Source organism: Cavia porcellus, unplaced genomic scaffold (genome assembly GCF_034190915.1).
Source record: "Cavia porcellus strain 051 isolate PalLab524CR breed Dunkin Hartley unplaced genomic scaffold, mCavPor4.1 scaffold_155, whole genome shotgun sequence".
NCBI lineage: Eukaryota > Metazoa > Chordata > Mammalia > Rodentia > Caviidae > Cavia > Cavia porcellus.
The window spans coordinates 120,585-135,705 of NW_026947638.1; the positions used below are offsets into that span (position 1 = coordinate 120,585).

The 15,121-nt window shown below is 40.8% G+C and overlaps 1 protein-coding gene across 14 annotated transcripts in view; it reads left to right on the forward strand.

Annotated features, from left to right (window-relative positions):
• The window catches only part of LOC101789162 (histone H1.8-like), a 109,595-nt gene that overhangs the window by 26,259 nt on the left and 68,215 nt on the right, over window positions 1-15,121 (forward strand). The window lies entirely within an intron of this gene.

A 15,121-nucleotide genomic window follows, 5' to 3' on the forward strand; every position in this document is an offset into this window, starting at 1 on the left:
CATATATTTTAAATCCTGAAAATTCCCCCAAAGTAAATATGCAATATACATACTCATTGTAAAAATATTTTTACATTTATTGAGCTATACCCAATATAAAACAAAAATGCAAATCATTTACTTGTTTCAGCTAATTGGTTTACATGTAGGTATATGGCTGGCAGGTCATTATCATAATCAAATATTGATGATATACATTCTCTGCTAAAATGTTCATTAACCTCTATGTAATTTGTTTTTAATAAACATCAAGGCAATTTCAGCCATAAAAAATTAAATTATATTTCCAATAGATCAATCTAAATGTTTACATAAAACTATTTTTGCCTGACTTTATTTAGGAATCATAGTTAATTTGACATCCACTTATGTTATGATAAGAATTCATTATTCTTATTTTGGTGAAATATATGATCAGATAGTTTCTGAATTTATGTGTGGGGTTGTATGCTGGCTTTTGAAGTCTTTGTATATATTCGAGATACAAGTCAGTATATATTCTTAATATGTATTTTATCCTATCTGTGATTTGATACATCTATTTCTCATCTGCTGATTCCCCTTTCATTTTCTTATTAGTGATACTCCCTTTAATAATGATATCAATTTTATGATAAAATGCATTGGGTTAAAACTATTTTAAGAAGTATGAAAACAAATTAAGGTAATAAAGATGGTTACACTTCATAATTTTCAACTCAAAGTTTATAATATAATTCATGTAACATTTGTAGCATCAGTATCGAACAGTGAGATCTCTTCCATAAAGATGATATGATTCACAATTATTTATAAGGAAGCTGTTCAATGACTACTGCCTTTTAAAATCTTTTTTAATTTCACTGAACATTTATGTAAGCAAATTTAAGTGAACACTATTATACATAATTATCAAAAATTGTTTGAATTAAATTCCTGTACAACTATAGAAAATTTGAACTTGTGAAGTTTTCGGGCACAAGAGAAAAAATGTTTCAGTATACATAGTTTTCTGCTAGTGCGGGTAAAACAATTTTGATAAGCTATTGCTCGATGCTATGTCATGTAATTCCCAAAGAAGCAATGGGTAAAACTGTTTAGAATAGTTTAATGTCAACTTCCTACTTTAAGTATTCTTTCATGATGAATTACAAAGGTCCTTTATACAATAATATTTTATTTTTATTTATAAGAACCAGAGCAATGTTATAGAAGGTGGATTTCCAGTAGAAAAAATAAGCAGTAGAGCTTAGTTATGGTTGTTTTACTCTTTTTGTAAAGTTTTTATTTGTTTTCATTTATTAAATAATGTGAATATACTGACAAAAGATACGTTTTCATAAAATTTCCTGCATTGGTAATTTTTTTAACTCAGCAATTTTAATGACCTTCTGTCTCCTGAAAACTTTTGTCCAAATAAAATTTCCTTGGAAATAATCCAAAATATATCAATTGTAAGGACAAAATTTGTTCTTTATTTATTACTTTTATGCTTCCTCTCAAATCTGCTGTCCAAACCTTTCTGCAGTTTGTGAAGAAATATACAGACAGTAAGTCTAAATCAAATATTTATCTTATATTCAAGAAAATTTCATACAACCTAATAGTTTGACTGAAATGATAACTTTAATATTTTCTAGACATTTACAAAGCTGGATTGAGAGTATAAGGTATCAAGTAATTGAATATGGCCTATAAAAGCAGTGACAGCATTTAAGAAATCTCAGACTGTTATATATTTAAAGCCATTGAACTCAGAGTCAGTAATAAAAGATTTTGTGAGACAAATAAAATTGTAAGGATCAAGCAACATGTAGTTAGGTAAGTCATCCTCATATATCATCCAGTCTTATACCGATAAGGCGATATATTTACTCCTATCTACTTTTGAAGACCTACAATGTCTCCAATGGTTTGGTTTTGTTCTTTACTGTTTTGTTCAATTGTATTATAACTAATGGTATAGGCAATTCTATTAGAGATAGCGGGAGGCATTGTGGTAACCATTGTTGATCACCTTGTATTATGTTTTCACATTATCTATTATGTCCACCCTTTTGACTTGACCGATTCTGTTCTGTTATGTCACATTTGGTTTTACTCTCTTCCAAAAAAGTAATAAGAACCGTGAGAGCAATGAAACCCAAAATGTGTAATAGTCATTGTACAAAAAAGAGGAAAAGAAAGTGCTCTAAACTATATAACTGCATGTATATTTAAGTGTATAAGACAGAATATGATATCACAGAGTTTTATTGGATCATTGAACAGAACTGTTTGCAGTATCATTGATAGAATGTCCACTTTACAAGCTTTAATTTTGTGACTTGAACAATTGTTTCTAAGATGACAATATGTAATCCATTAACTAGTGATTTCCTACTGTTTATTTTTTTTCTGCAAATCTGTATAACCTGTACCCTTTCTGTGCTTTTTTTCTTTTCTCCTTAAATAAAAAAAAAAGAAATAACTTAGAAAAAAAAAGAAATAATTTAGAAAATTCTTAAATTTTTCATGTAACAGCCAAAGGAAAACTTTATACTATGCATTTCATGTCTGTCTGCATCTCATTTTTAACAAAAAATAAAAGTATTTTATCTCTTTTAATATTATTGATAACATAATACAAACAACTTCGTATTTGAACTTGAAGCACCATTTAATCATTGAAGCATGTGGTGGATAGTACATATGGTTTGTGGTGAGGCCTATTAAATATATACTTAATAAATGTTATAACTTAAAAGACAAGAAGTCAAGAAGTCTAAAATTCATTTATAATTCTATTGCTTATTTTCTGTTTGATGTGTTAATTTCCCAGACATTTGTTGTGGCTCATACCTAGACATCACGTCACATCCTCATGCAGTCATAGGTTAAGCTTTTGGGACACAGATGAATCTAAGACGTGTGCTGCTGGGATCAAGGATGTGATGTTGGGATTGATTCATGGAGCCATGCTAGGATGAAGGATGCCTCACCTTGGGTGTGAATGCTAAGGGTGGGTAGCCTGAATAAGATACAGCAGATAGAAAGAGGGTAGTTGTTGTGAGCTGCTTCTCATTTACTTCACTGTTTGATGTCTTTTGCCCACCATGACCTTTTCCTCCTGTGAGTTGCCCCTCTGCCATGCTACCCTGCCTTGGAACCAGCCAACTATGAACTGAAGCCTCTACAAACCATGAGCCAAATAGACCTTTCTTCTTTGAACTTTGGGTGTCAGGCATTTTGTTTCAGCAATAAGAAAAGTAACTAATACAATATTCATTTGATTCTTTAAGGATCATTTATTACTAACTTTTCCTGATTTATGTTTGATAGTATATGTGTTTACTTATAATATTAATATCATAGTCTTTTGATAATGAAGTAGTAAAATTAACAATGATATTTTGCTAATTAAGTAAAAATACTACCAAATATCATATTGCTGTGCATTAAAAATAAACAATATCAGTTATAAAAGTAGTACTTTGCATGAAAATGAATGAAATACATGGATTCTCCTATGTTAGAAATCAAAAAAGTATACTGTCCTGTTATTTTGAAACTTCACTAGAATGAAAAACAGTTTTTACAGCTAATAAACATTAAGACGATACTATGAAAAATAGTTGATTTAAATTCCAGACAATTTCAAATCATAAAATATAAATTATAATTTTTACATCTTTACTTTCCTTTATATTTTCATCCACAAAATCTGTGACCAGATCTCCAACACAGAGTTAGAAGTTTGAGCCTCTTGACCTTACAAATCACTACTATTGATGGCCTCAATAAACTTCAGTGTAATTGAAAGATCATGGTTCCCTGTGTAGGTGAACAGTTTAGTGAATGCTTATTTTGTTATATCAAACTGGAAAATATTAAATTATAAGCCAAGTACTTCCTGGATCAATACAGAACATGTCTCAATTATCACAGCAGGATTTCTCAAACTGCATTTTTTCCATATGGGTATCGCTAGTTATGCATAAGTTAATAGTAGCTTGATAACCAAAACAATACAGAGCCTTACTACATCTGTGGATAATGTTAGGTAAGGGTAACTGTGATGTTTTCAAGAAACAGTGACTTTTTAATAAACAGATTTAGCTTTATATTATTGTATAGAAAAATATCTTCAGACATAACTGTTAGATGAATTTTTATTATGAAGTAATTATAGTTGTTATAACTTCAGTAAAATTCAGTATGTAGAACTCTCAGGCATTAAATGTTGGATTGTGCAGAATGAGGCAGAATTTTTAATATTTATCAGTTTCATGGTAATTATACTCAATGTATTTTATGTTAATGGCTTCCACATGTTTAAAAGAGATTTTATCCACTGTTGAGCTTTATATATCATTTAGAATTAATTAGATGGGGATACAGCTCAGTGGCACCACCCTTGCCTGTCAAGCTCGAGGTCATGAGTTTGATTCCAAGTACCAAAATTAAATAAATAAATAAAAGTAATCAGAATTATAAAATACTATAATGATTTTGAAATTAAATATTTTTAGTTTTTAGATGTTTCATCGATATACAATCTATTTTAAAAGGAAAATTGAATAATTTTAGTAAGTTCCCATGATTCTTCAATCACTATCAAAATCTAACTTTATTACATATATAACCTACCAGTAAGAAAAGATAAATGCACACTAACAGGGACATCTTTTTCCTCATGGAATTCCTTCAACAAGCTCCAACATACAACCCTGGAAAAATAATAGCATACTTTTTTGTCTGGTTAAGTCTGTCTGTTGTATATTTCATGTAATGGAAACATACAAAAGATCCCCTATCATAATTGATTTGTTACACTTAACATGATGTTTACAAGGTACATTCATGTGATAGAACCTATTAGAACTTAATTCTTTTTTAGTGATGACAATATTGCATCATATTCCTATATAATATATTAAAAATTAATTCAACAATTGGTGAACAGTTGTGTTGCTTGAAGATTTTGCATTAAAAGGAAAATAAACAGCTCCACAGTGATAGCAGAAGACTTTCATGGCCTATTTCACTCTTATTGAAAAACCTCAGTGGAATTTACAATAAGAAAATGAATTAAACATCACCACGGAGCAATAAAACCTGACATGGAAATGAATTATTGCCTCCAAGTTTTGTTGGCATTTCTGTCTACTTAATTAGATGTGGAATTGCTGGTGTCTCTCGGTTTGAGACTTTGGGTCCTGCAGACTAATGGCAATAGCAGCTACAACACCTCATGGTATCAGCAGCTGTGTACGAAGCTTCCAATTTTCCCTCATGTCAAATTTTCACATTTTTGTCATAAAGGTAGACACATAAATCAAAAACTTTGTTTCCCTATTAATTTTTGTAGCACTACTGTATTATAATTTTAAACCAACCAAATTTCTTGATAAATACAAATCACAACTTATTCATAATGAATATGTAATACATTGTGTCATACTTTTTATGGAAGATGTGAAATGTTGGTAGAAAAGTAAAAACACATGTAAGTAGTTACACTGATTTTTTTAATCTACAATGCTGCAGTAAAGGTAAACATACATAAATTTTGATCTGAACTGCTGACTTCTTTCCTGAGTACGTAATATTGTACATATAATGAGATTTTTGTTTCCTGTGACTCTAACAAATCACATATGCATTTCTTTAAATATAGATTGATGTTTAATATAACTGTCTTTTTGCTTCAGATATCAATTTTCTTATGCATATGACAAATGAAAAAATTAAATAAATTTTGGTGTGTGAGAATTAATTGATATTGTTGATAAAATTTTATAATTTTGAGAGTAGCAAAATGCTCTGAAAGGAAGATAGATAAGACAGGCACACCAAAGTATAACTTAAATTTTTTTCTGTTGGTTTGATATTTTACTGAACACTTTACTTTTTCATTAAATGTTTTTGTTTAACTTTCAGGAGTAGAAACCCATATTTGATGGTATTATAATGATACTCTCTGGTGAAGTCTAAGTCCTCACTAAAGAAAAATGTAAATGTTTAAAATGAAGCACATAGTATAAACATAATACTTCACATGAAGTACTTTTAGCTGACCTTCCTATTCAAATAATCATACATTCTATTCCATCATAAATACTTGCATTGTACTTCATTATAGCTTTATACGTTAATAGATACAAGTATTTTTAAAACATTATTTTTTCTGACTTTGGGATGTTGTTTAGTGGTAAAACACGTACCTTGCATGAAAATAGCTTTTGATTTAATCCTCATTATCACCTTAAAAATCTATTATTGTCAAAAATGATGTCATAGTTTTATTGCACTTTAACCTACGGTAATGTTTTCATTGATGTACATTTTTGTGCATAATAATTTTAAAATTGCATAAATATTAATACTTTAACTAAATATTCTTACATTTATTCTGAAACTTATAAAATGGATAATAATTTTGGTAAGCAAATGCTTCCCTACACAAATATTGTATGTAGATAACAAGAAACCCAAGCAGAAAGACCAAGGAGGATAACTATTTTTCAGATCATTTTCAGGCACATAACACCTGCCATCTCACAAGCACATCAGACATAGACTTTAGAGATGAAATAAGTGCACTTCACAGATACCTAGACTTTGGTAGTTGGTTAAAAGTGTGCCGCTCTTCTTCCTTTTCTGACCACCTGATATGGCAGACAGTTTGTTTCAGTCCATAATCAGCTGGTTCCAAGGGAGGTGGCCTGACTGAGGGGCAACAGTTCAAGGCTGCAGAAGACAACAAAGCAACAACAGCAAAAAGGGGAGAACAAACCTCTTTTCCTCTCTTATATTGTACGCAAGCTCTCCACCTTCTGCTGGTCTAACACTCACACCCTCTGCCCCTCTCTTGCACAGTCTCAGAACTTTTCCCAAGTGAGGACCCTGACCCCCTGCTGAGTCCCTTAAACTTCTAAACTTTTCAAATTGACACAGACAATATCCTAGAGCCCTAAGGGCATGTCCTCTACACTGTAGGATGTAGAAGTGCTGAGTTATCCATATAAGCTGCTAAATTTCTCTAGTCGACGCACTGCAAGGTTTTGGGGAGCAAGAGAGACCCACGGAATATTTGCTTGTCGGTGTCGGTCCCGGCCGGCAGGAAAAACACACGACAAGAGTTGTAGGCGGACAACCTTTCCGTTTATTCTCTCTCTCCGTATAGCCTGCTCCGGGATCTTCGATCCCGCCCGAGGGAAGCCTCCTCTGGTCCGCTCTCTGTGGCTCCCTGCGTGCTTCTCTCAGCGATTTTCCTTCCTATTCTGCCTCTCCCCAAGGGTGGCACCAGTATATATACGGATACAGTGTCCAATCATATTAAAGTAGGCAAGGCAAGCTGATTGGCTAACGTCAGTTGTTGCTGGGCGGACTATCTTACAGGGCGTGTTGTTTACTAGGCAGGAAGCAGGACATGAGCGCCATCTTGGCACACTCGATGGGAGGGGTAATCTAGCTCAGGCTTCACTCTTTCCTACAGGCCTCATATCACCCGGCCAGGGCCCCCAACATCTCCCCCTTCTTTATTTATTAAGATAGAGTGGTCCGTGGGTCCATTTAAGGTGTCTAGGAGTGGGCCTACTCTGTAGGCCGAGGCATGAGAGAATGTAGAGGTCTATACCCTGTTGTGCATCACCTTGTTTTGTGCATATCCTTGGCCCAGGACCATGCTCAAGGTGAGTGGTTTATTTTTTCGCAGGGCCAGGCTTTTGTGAACCGAACCTGGATGCATATAGACATTTATTCCTGTCTTCCCCCCAACCTTTGAGGCGGATGGCAGTGTAGTATCCTTGGTTTCGCATCTCAATGTCACTAATTTTACTCCCGGAAGGACCCTCGGCCTTATAGGCCAGGTATATCGGAGTGGAGCCTGTCTTAGGTTGATCAGGAGAACTTTTCTCGTCTTACCCGTTATTGGCTTGCCCACTCAACTCTTAAAGCTGATGTTTTTGGGGGAGATACGAAGGGGTCTGCCGAGTGACACTGAGGAACTAAGTAATCACCATTAGAGTCGTGTCCTCTTAGCCTGAGCCCAGAAAGCACTAGGTGTGGAATCCCCTTGACTCTGGGCCAGCAATATCATCAGTGTCATATGTGTCTTTTGGGTCGTCCTTATCGACCGCAGGCACCTGAGGGTCACGAGAGCGACAACCATGAGAACAAGAATGATCCCATACACAAGAAGTGATGAGGGTTTGAAGAAGGAGCCCATCTGGCCTAGGACATCATCAAAAAAGGAGGCTGTAAGTATAGGTATTTTTATCTGATCTAGCTGCCGGATGGTCATATCTAGGCGCACGCTAGCATTCCAAAAGGAGGAATTGTAGGTGGTGAGAACATAATCCTGAAATTGCCTGTAGGCCGAACGGTTAACCTGAATGGGGGTAACGCATAACTGGGTGAATGCCCATCTGGCGTCACACAAATTGTTAGCCACCTCCCAAAGTTTTTGGACTTTTTGGGCAATTAGATCGACCTGCTGCTGTAGTGCCATTATGGCGTTGTGTTGGAGGAGGTTAACTTTTTGTTGTTTCCTCAGCGCCAAGGAGGTGGTGTCTGTAAGATTGGCAAAGGCCTGTGCCGTTAGCGTGGACTGAGTCAGAGCAACGGCAGCCGTCACAGCCGTCGCAGTCAGAGTCACGAACAGTGCTGTCAGGGCCGCTGTGATCCCAAAATCTCTCTTATGCCTGAGCATGGGTAGCTGGTCCTGTTGGTAGACGGGGTGAACCCAAACAGATTTGTTAAAGGGAACCCACATCAGTGGGGGTCGAAGAGCCAACATAGCATATGGGAAAGACCCATTTTAGCAGTTTCCTGTAAAACAAGATTGGTTACTGTATTTGAAGGTGATGTCAACAGAGAACACCCATAAGTAGGGCGGTTTTACACATGCAGCCTCAGAGTTAAGGGTGACATTGGTGGTTTTATTAGAGGCAGAGGCGTTAATAGCGAGCACAGGTCTTAAGTCTATGTAGGCTCCCGTGGAGAGGCACAACCAATTTTTATTAAGGGGGAAGGGGAAACTTGTTGCCAAATTGTTGTTTATTTTTTTGTAGGGCTCCCACCAAGTCACAGCGCCACCAAAATATTGGTGTCGCTGTGACTCCCACCCAGTTACAGTGAGTATGTCTGTACCGGGTGGAAGAGAGAACCGGGACCACCAAGACATGTTTAGATAAGTAACTCCCACACCATCGACAGTGTAGGGCTGCCACGAAAGTTGTGACAGGTTTACCATCTGTCTTTTACGGCTTGGGGATACACGGTACGGGCATGTGGGAAAATCGGGACGGGTGTGCATGGCTGCTCGGCGTCTATAGGCTAGTTGGCTAGTGTGTTTACCCAAACATTTAGGCGGATGCAGAAATGGGGCGGACAGCTTTACCGTCAGGGAGGTGTCGTGCCATTTTATAAAGAGGGGCAGGAAGCCTATGCATGATCCCAGATGACATGAGGGGTTGTTAACAGTGGAAAAGATGACCACATCATTAGTGATGGGGAGGTTAAAACGTATGGGTTTGATGGTTAGCGGTATATCTGGTATGTAGGGCAATCTGGCGGAGCAGTTTTTTGTGTACAGCTTTGGGAGAGAGGGGGCTGTAGTAGAAATAGTGGCCAGCGCTGGCGGATGGTGTATTGCCGCCCACACCAGGTCTGCTCCTATTTTAGTGGTGGTGGTGAGCATCAGAGCCAGGAGGAAAGGGGTTGCCGGGAGGCGGCGTGGCCTAGCCATTCTGGCTGCGCCGTACCCTAAAAGAGAGCCAATTACTATAGAGAGCATAATCATTATTGTGCTCCAGAAGTCATACGGTATCACTCGGTCGAGCAGCAATATCTTGGTTGGACCGATCTTGACCGGGCTGTTCGTTGCCGTTGAGTTTTGGAGTGTCCCCTGTATTGTGCTCTGTTGGATTTGCTACGCGCGTCAGCCGTTTTGGAACCCACAATGGTTTTCTTCCTGGTTTCTGTGGGAAAACACAAACCGCACCTCGGTTTTAGCTGACTACTGGATCTGGGCCCATCCATTGTCCCGTCAGGACATTTTTCTATTTTACCCATCTCTTATTGCCAGGAGATGGATTACAATGTTCCATAGCTGGGGAGTGGTTGTTGTTATTTAGGTTTAAAAAATTGTATGTGAACAGTGCCATGGAGAGCCGTGCCTTTGGGGGCAGGCCCTGGCTTACTCCCCCTTTTTGTTTTTGTAGAATTTGTTTAAGGCTTTTATGAGCCCTTTTAATGATTTTTTGACCTTGGGGATTGTATGGGATACCATGTTTTAATTGAACCCCCATTTTTTTGTAGAACTCATTAAAGGCTTTGCCTGTATAGGCTGGTCCATTATCAGTTTTTAATATTTTTGGTTTGTCCCATGTGGCCCAAGCTGCCAGGCAATGATTGATCACATGAGACACTTTTTTACCTGTTTTTGCAGTCGCGAATATAATATGGGAACAGGTGTCCGTGGAGACATGGACATATTTAAGAGATCCAAATTCTGTCATGTGTGTGACATCCATTTGCCAAGTATCGCCAGGAATCAACCCCCTGGGGTTAACTCCCGTTGATACGGCAGGCGTGTATGTGGCGCATGAGCCGCATAGTCGCACGATGTCTCGCGCGTCAGCCCTGGATATGTGGTACTGGTTGGCTAGCGTCCTGGCGTTGACATGAAATTTGTCATGGAACTGACGGGCTTGCTCTATTGGAGATAACATATTGAAAATCCATAACGGGCGAGTGGCCACGTCAGCAGCCGCATTGCCCTGTACCATGGGCCCTGGTAGGCATGTATGTGCTCTTATGTGAGTGATGTATATTTTGTTGTGTCTATTTATGAGCAATGTCTGGATAGACAGAAACAAATTAGTCACTTTGGAGGTTGGCTTAATCGGGCCTGCAGTCTCAAGGACCTGTATGGCATTGATCACATATTTTGAATCAGAGATAATATTAAGGGCTCCTGGGAACTTTTCGAGGACGGTTTGTATAATCTGTAACTCTACCACTTGCGGTTGATCCGGTTTAAATTGTATGCTGATCGGAGGCATACCTGAAACCACATAGGCCCCTATCCCGGTTTTTGACCCATCAGTATAGACCGTTGTTGCAGGAGTAAGGGGTGCAGGGGCGGTGATTTTTGGAAATATCACCGGATGTTGAGTAACGAACTGTAGTATAGGGTCCTTGGGGAACTGATTGTCTATCTCCCCAAGAAAAACACATCTCAGGATGGCCCAAGTATCTATGCAAGCAGTCAGGATTTTTATTTGAGAAGCGGTATAAGGCACCCGAATAGCATGAGGCGTGGAGCCAAAATGTTGGATAGCTCTACCATGTGCCTCCAGAGCCAGGGAAGCAACTGTTTTTGGGTAATGTTTAATAATCTTGGCAGGTGAAACCTTAGGGTGCACCCACAGAAGTGGTCCTTTCTGCCAAATCACTGCCGTGGGCTGAGAACTGGTCTGCAGCAAGCAGACCTCAAAAGGCTGTTTTGGGTCAATTTTTTGTAATGTAGCTTTGCTTAGGGCCTCTTTTATCTTTTTTAGAGCAACTCTGGCTTCTGGGGTGAACTCCCTAGGGGAGGCAATATCCGGATCTCCTCTCAGGAGATCAAACAGGGGCTTTAAGTCCGAATTAGGGATGTGCAAGTAAGGTCTGATCCAATTTATATCTCCCAGTAACCTTTGTATGTCATTTAGGGTTGTAAGATTATCTGTTTTGATGGTTACCTTCTGTGGAGAAATCGATGTAGGGGAGACTTTGGTACCCAAGTAGGTTACTATGTCTCCTCCCTGAATCTTGTCAGGGGCAATATGTAAATTGGCCTTTTTCAGGGCCTTGACCAGTTGGCCTAGCATATCTTTTAACCTATTTATATCTTTTGCACTGATCAGCAGATCATCTATGTAATGAATACACCTAACTCTGGGGAAGGCCTCGCGTAAGGGGGCCAGTAGAGAATTGAGATAAATCTGACACATGGTGGGACTATTGGCCATACCCTGGGGTAATGTAACCCACTCGTACCTCTGATCAGGACTTTCTTGGTTAATGGTGGGTAGGGTAAAGGCGAATCTATGGGTGTCTTCTGGATGCAGGGGGATTGAGAAGAAACAGTCTCTAAGATCTATAACATAAACTGGCCAGGACTGAGGGATGGCCGAAAGAGCTGGCAGCCCCCTCTGGATCGCCCCTAGGGGTTGCATCTGTGTGTTGACTGCCCTTAGATCATGGAGCAGCCTCCACTTACCTGATTTCTTTTTAATAACAAAAACAGGGGTATTCCAAGGGGAGGTTGATGGCTTTATGTGCCCTGCCTGAAACTGGGTTTTGACTATCTCAGTTAATGCTAAAAGCTTTTCCCTGGGTAGGGGCCACTGAGGTACCCAAACCGGATTTTGGGATTTCTAAGTGATCTTAATTGGAGTGGGCAGGAGAACTTTCTCAGTGGCCCCTAGGAAAAACCCAGCCCGTGTCTACCTTTTCTCTTTTTTACAGGTACGGGAGATGTCCGGCCCTGCAGGGCAGAGCCCAGGCCCTTGCCGGGGACATATCCCTGATTTTTAAGTATACCCTTGGCTTGGGGAGAGCAGGTGGATGTAAGAGTGACATCCATCTGAGTGAGGATGTCTCTTCCCCACAAGGATATCGGCAGCTGTAGAACAAAAGGTTGAAAATGTCCTTGGTGACCCTCCTCATCACCCCAAGGCAGGGTCACGGCACTAACCTGGGGGGCAGCCACCATCCCCAATCCTTGGAGTGTGTTATCAGCTGTGTTGGTAGGCCAGCTAGAAGGCCAGTCTTTCTTGGAGACAATGGAGCGGTCTGCCCCTGTATCCAGGAGTCCTGTTATCTTTTTACCATTAACCCTGAGCGAGAGCATGGGTCTTTTATCAAGAGTCATATGAAGTCCTTTAAAAATTTCTCTAGAGGAGCCAAATCCCTGATCCCCTCTAACCCGTTGTCTAGACTGGAATCTCTCATGGAGACTGGGGAGCAATAAAAGTTGTGCTATCTTATCCCCCTCATTAATCACTATGGTCCCTACATGAGATTGTACCATAATCTTAATGTTTTTTGTGTAGTCTGAGTCTATAACTCCAGGGATCACGGTAAGGCCCTGGAGGGCTGTGGAGGACCGTCTAATCACTAAACCAACTGACTTTTCAGGTAGCGGTCCTTTGAAGGTGGTCCCAACCACCTGAACGCCCATATCGGGTGTTAATAGGAGTCTGGAGGCGACACAGAGGTCCACGCCTGCTGACCCAGGGGTAGCCCTTGTGGGGGGGTGCCACCTTGTGCTGTCTTGTCTAGGGGGTGGGGGCCCATCCGTAGGGAGGGCCCCCTCTGGCCGTTTTTTGGCTCTGGAATCTCCCTGCCACTAATACGGTTTCCCTGGGCATCAAAAACTGATCTGTAATCTTTTGCTTTGTGAGAACCTTTACCGCACCTTTCGCAGGTCCCCGTTTGTTTGTCTGATTCCTGTCTTCTGGGTATAAATTCCCCCCGTCTAGTCTTGGGGCAGTTTTTTTTTATGTGGTTAGGATCCCCACACTGAAAGCACCCCCTGGGCTTACCAGGGTCATTAGCCTTTTGAGGTCTTGTCTGTCGTAAAGCGGCAGCTAAAAGGGCAGCCACGCCTGAGTTGGACAGTGGCCCTCCTATTTCTCTGCAAATTTTGATCCAAGCTTTTATGTTTTTACCCTTGTGGGGCGCTATGGCTGCCCTGCAGTCCTTGGTGCACTGCTCAAAGATCAACTGTTTAACAAGAGGAGCAGCAGCAATCGGATCTGGAAAGAGTCTATCAGCTGTCTCTTGCATTCTGGCCACAAAATCTACAAAAGGTTCTGCGCTGCCCTGAACAATTTTAGAGAGGCATTGTGAGGCCGCTCCTGTGTTGTTTACCTGCTTTCAGGCACGAATGCCTATGTTGTGTATTTGTTTATATACACCTGGAGGGAATCTGGTTTGATCTTGGGCGTATTGACCCTTACCCATAAGCATGTCCTCATTTTGTCCCCTATGGCCCCTAGCCGCATTTTTCTCAGCCTGCTCGGCAGCAAACTCAGTACACCAGGCGCGCCAGTCCAGAAAAGCCCCGGGGGCCAGGCAGGCTTTAGCCAGCTGGGTCCAATCACTGGGCGTCAGGAAACCACCGGCGGACAGATTTTTCAACATTGTTATAGTGTAAGGAGCAGTAGGGCCAAACGTGGCAACCGCAGTTTTGAGCTCCTTAATTTGCTTAATCTCCAGTGGTTCCCAGTGATTGGGTCCTTGGCCTTGCGCCAGGTGTACCGGATAGAACCCACATTGTTTGTACTCATTTGCCCCGTGGGGGATTTGTTCCATCTTAAATGTCCACCTACGAAAGTACTTTTTTTGGGACCTTGGTACTTTCTCACAAGATGGTGTCTCCCTGTGAGATGACTGTCTCTCCCTATCACAAAATGGCGCCTCTTTACAACATGGCCGACCAGCCTTTAGGGCACAAGATGGCGGGTCGCCAGGCAAATAAGATGGCGGCTCTGCATGTGACAACGGTCCAGGCCACTCCCTCCATGGGGGTGGCGACAGAGGTGGGCCCCAGGCTGTCATCTCACCATAGGAGCTGGCGTTTGGGACCCCCCAGGGTGGCGCGGAAGGCTCTATGACCTTCCGTTGGGGAGTGCTCAAGAGTTCTTTTTCCTTTTTTAGGTCTGTCTGTATCTTGACTAGATCTCTACGTAAGGCTGCGAAGGGATTAGGGGAGTCACTTACCTCATTGTCCTCGCCTTCCGAGGTATCTGAGCCTGAGGGATCCGAGGCAGGGGGCGCCTCTCTCTTGTCTCGCTCTCGCGAGCGCCCTCGCACGCTCCCTGCGACGGACCCCTCCCGGGAGGACTCTGAGCGGGCCCCCTCAAAAGCTCGGCGGGCCCGAGAGAGCCCGTCCGCGCTATCTTTAGCCCCGTTCCTCTCCCCTTTGAGGCAGGTATGAATCATCTCCCAGAGCGGCCGAACCGAAAGTGGAAGCCGGCACTCCTCTTTTGCTCGTTCTAAATCTTTACCCAATTTCTCCCAACAAGGCAGGGACAAATGCCCCGTCGGCAGGAACCAGGGTGCCGCCTCATCTATTTGTTGGAGAAATTCTGCAAGTGTCTTG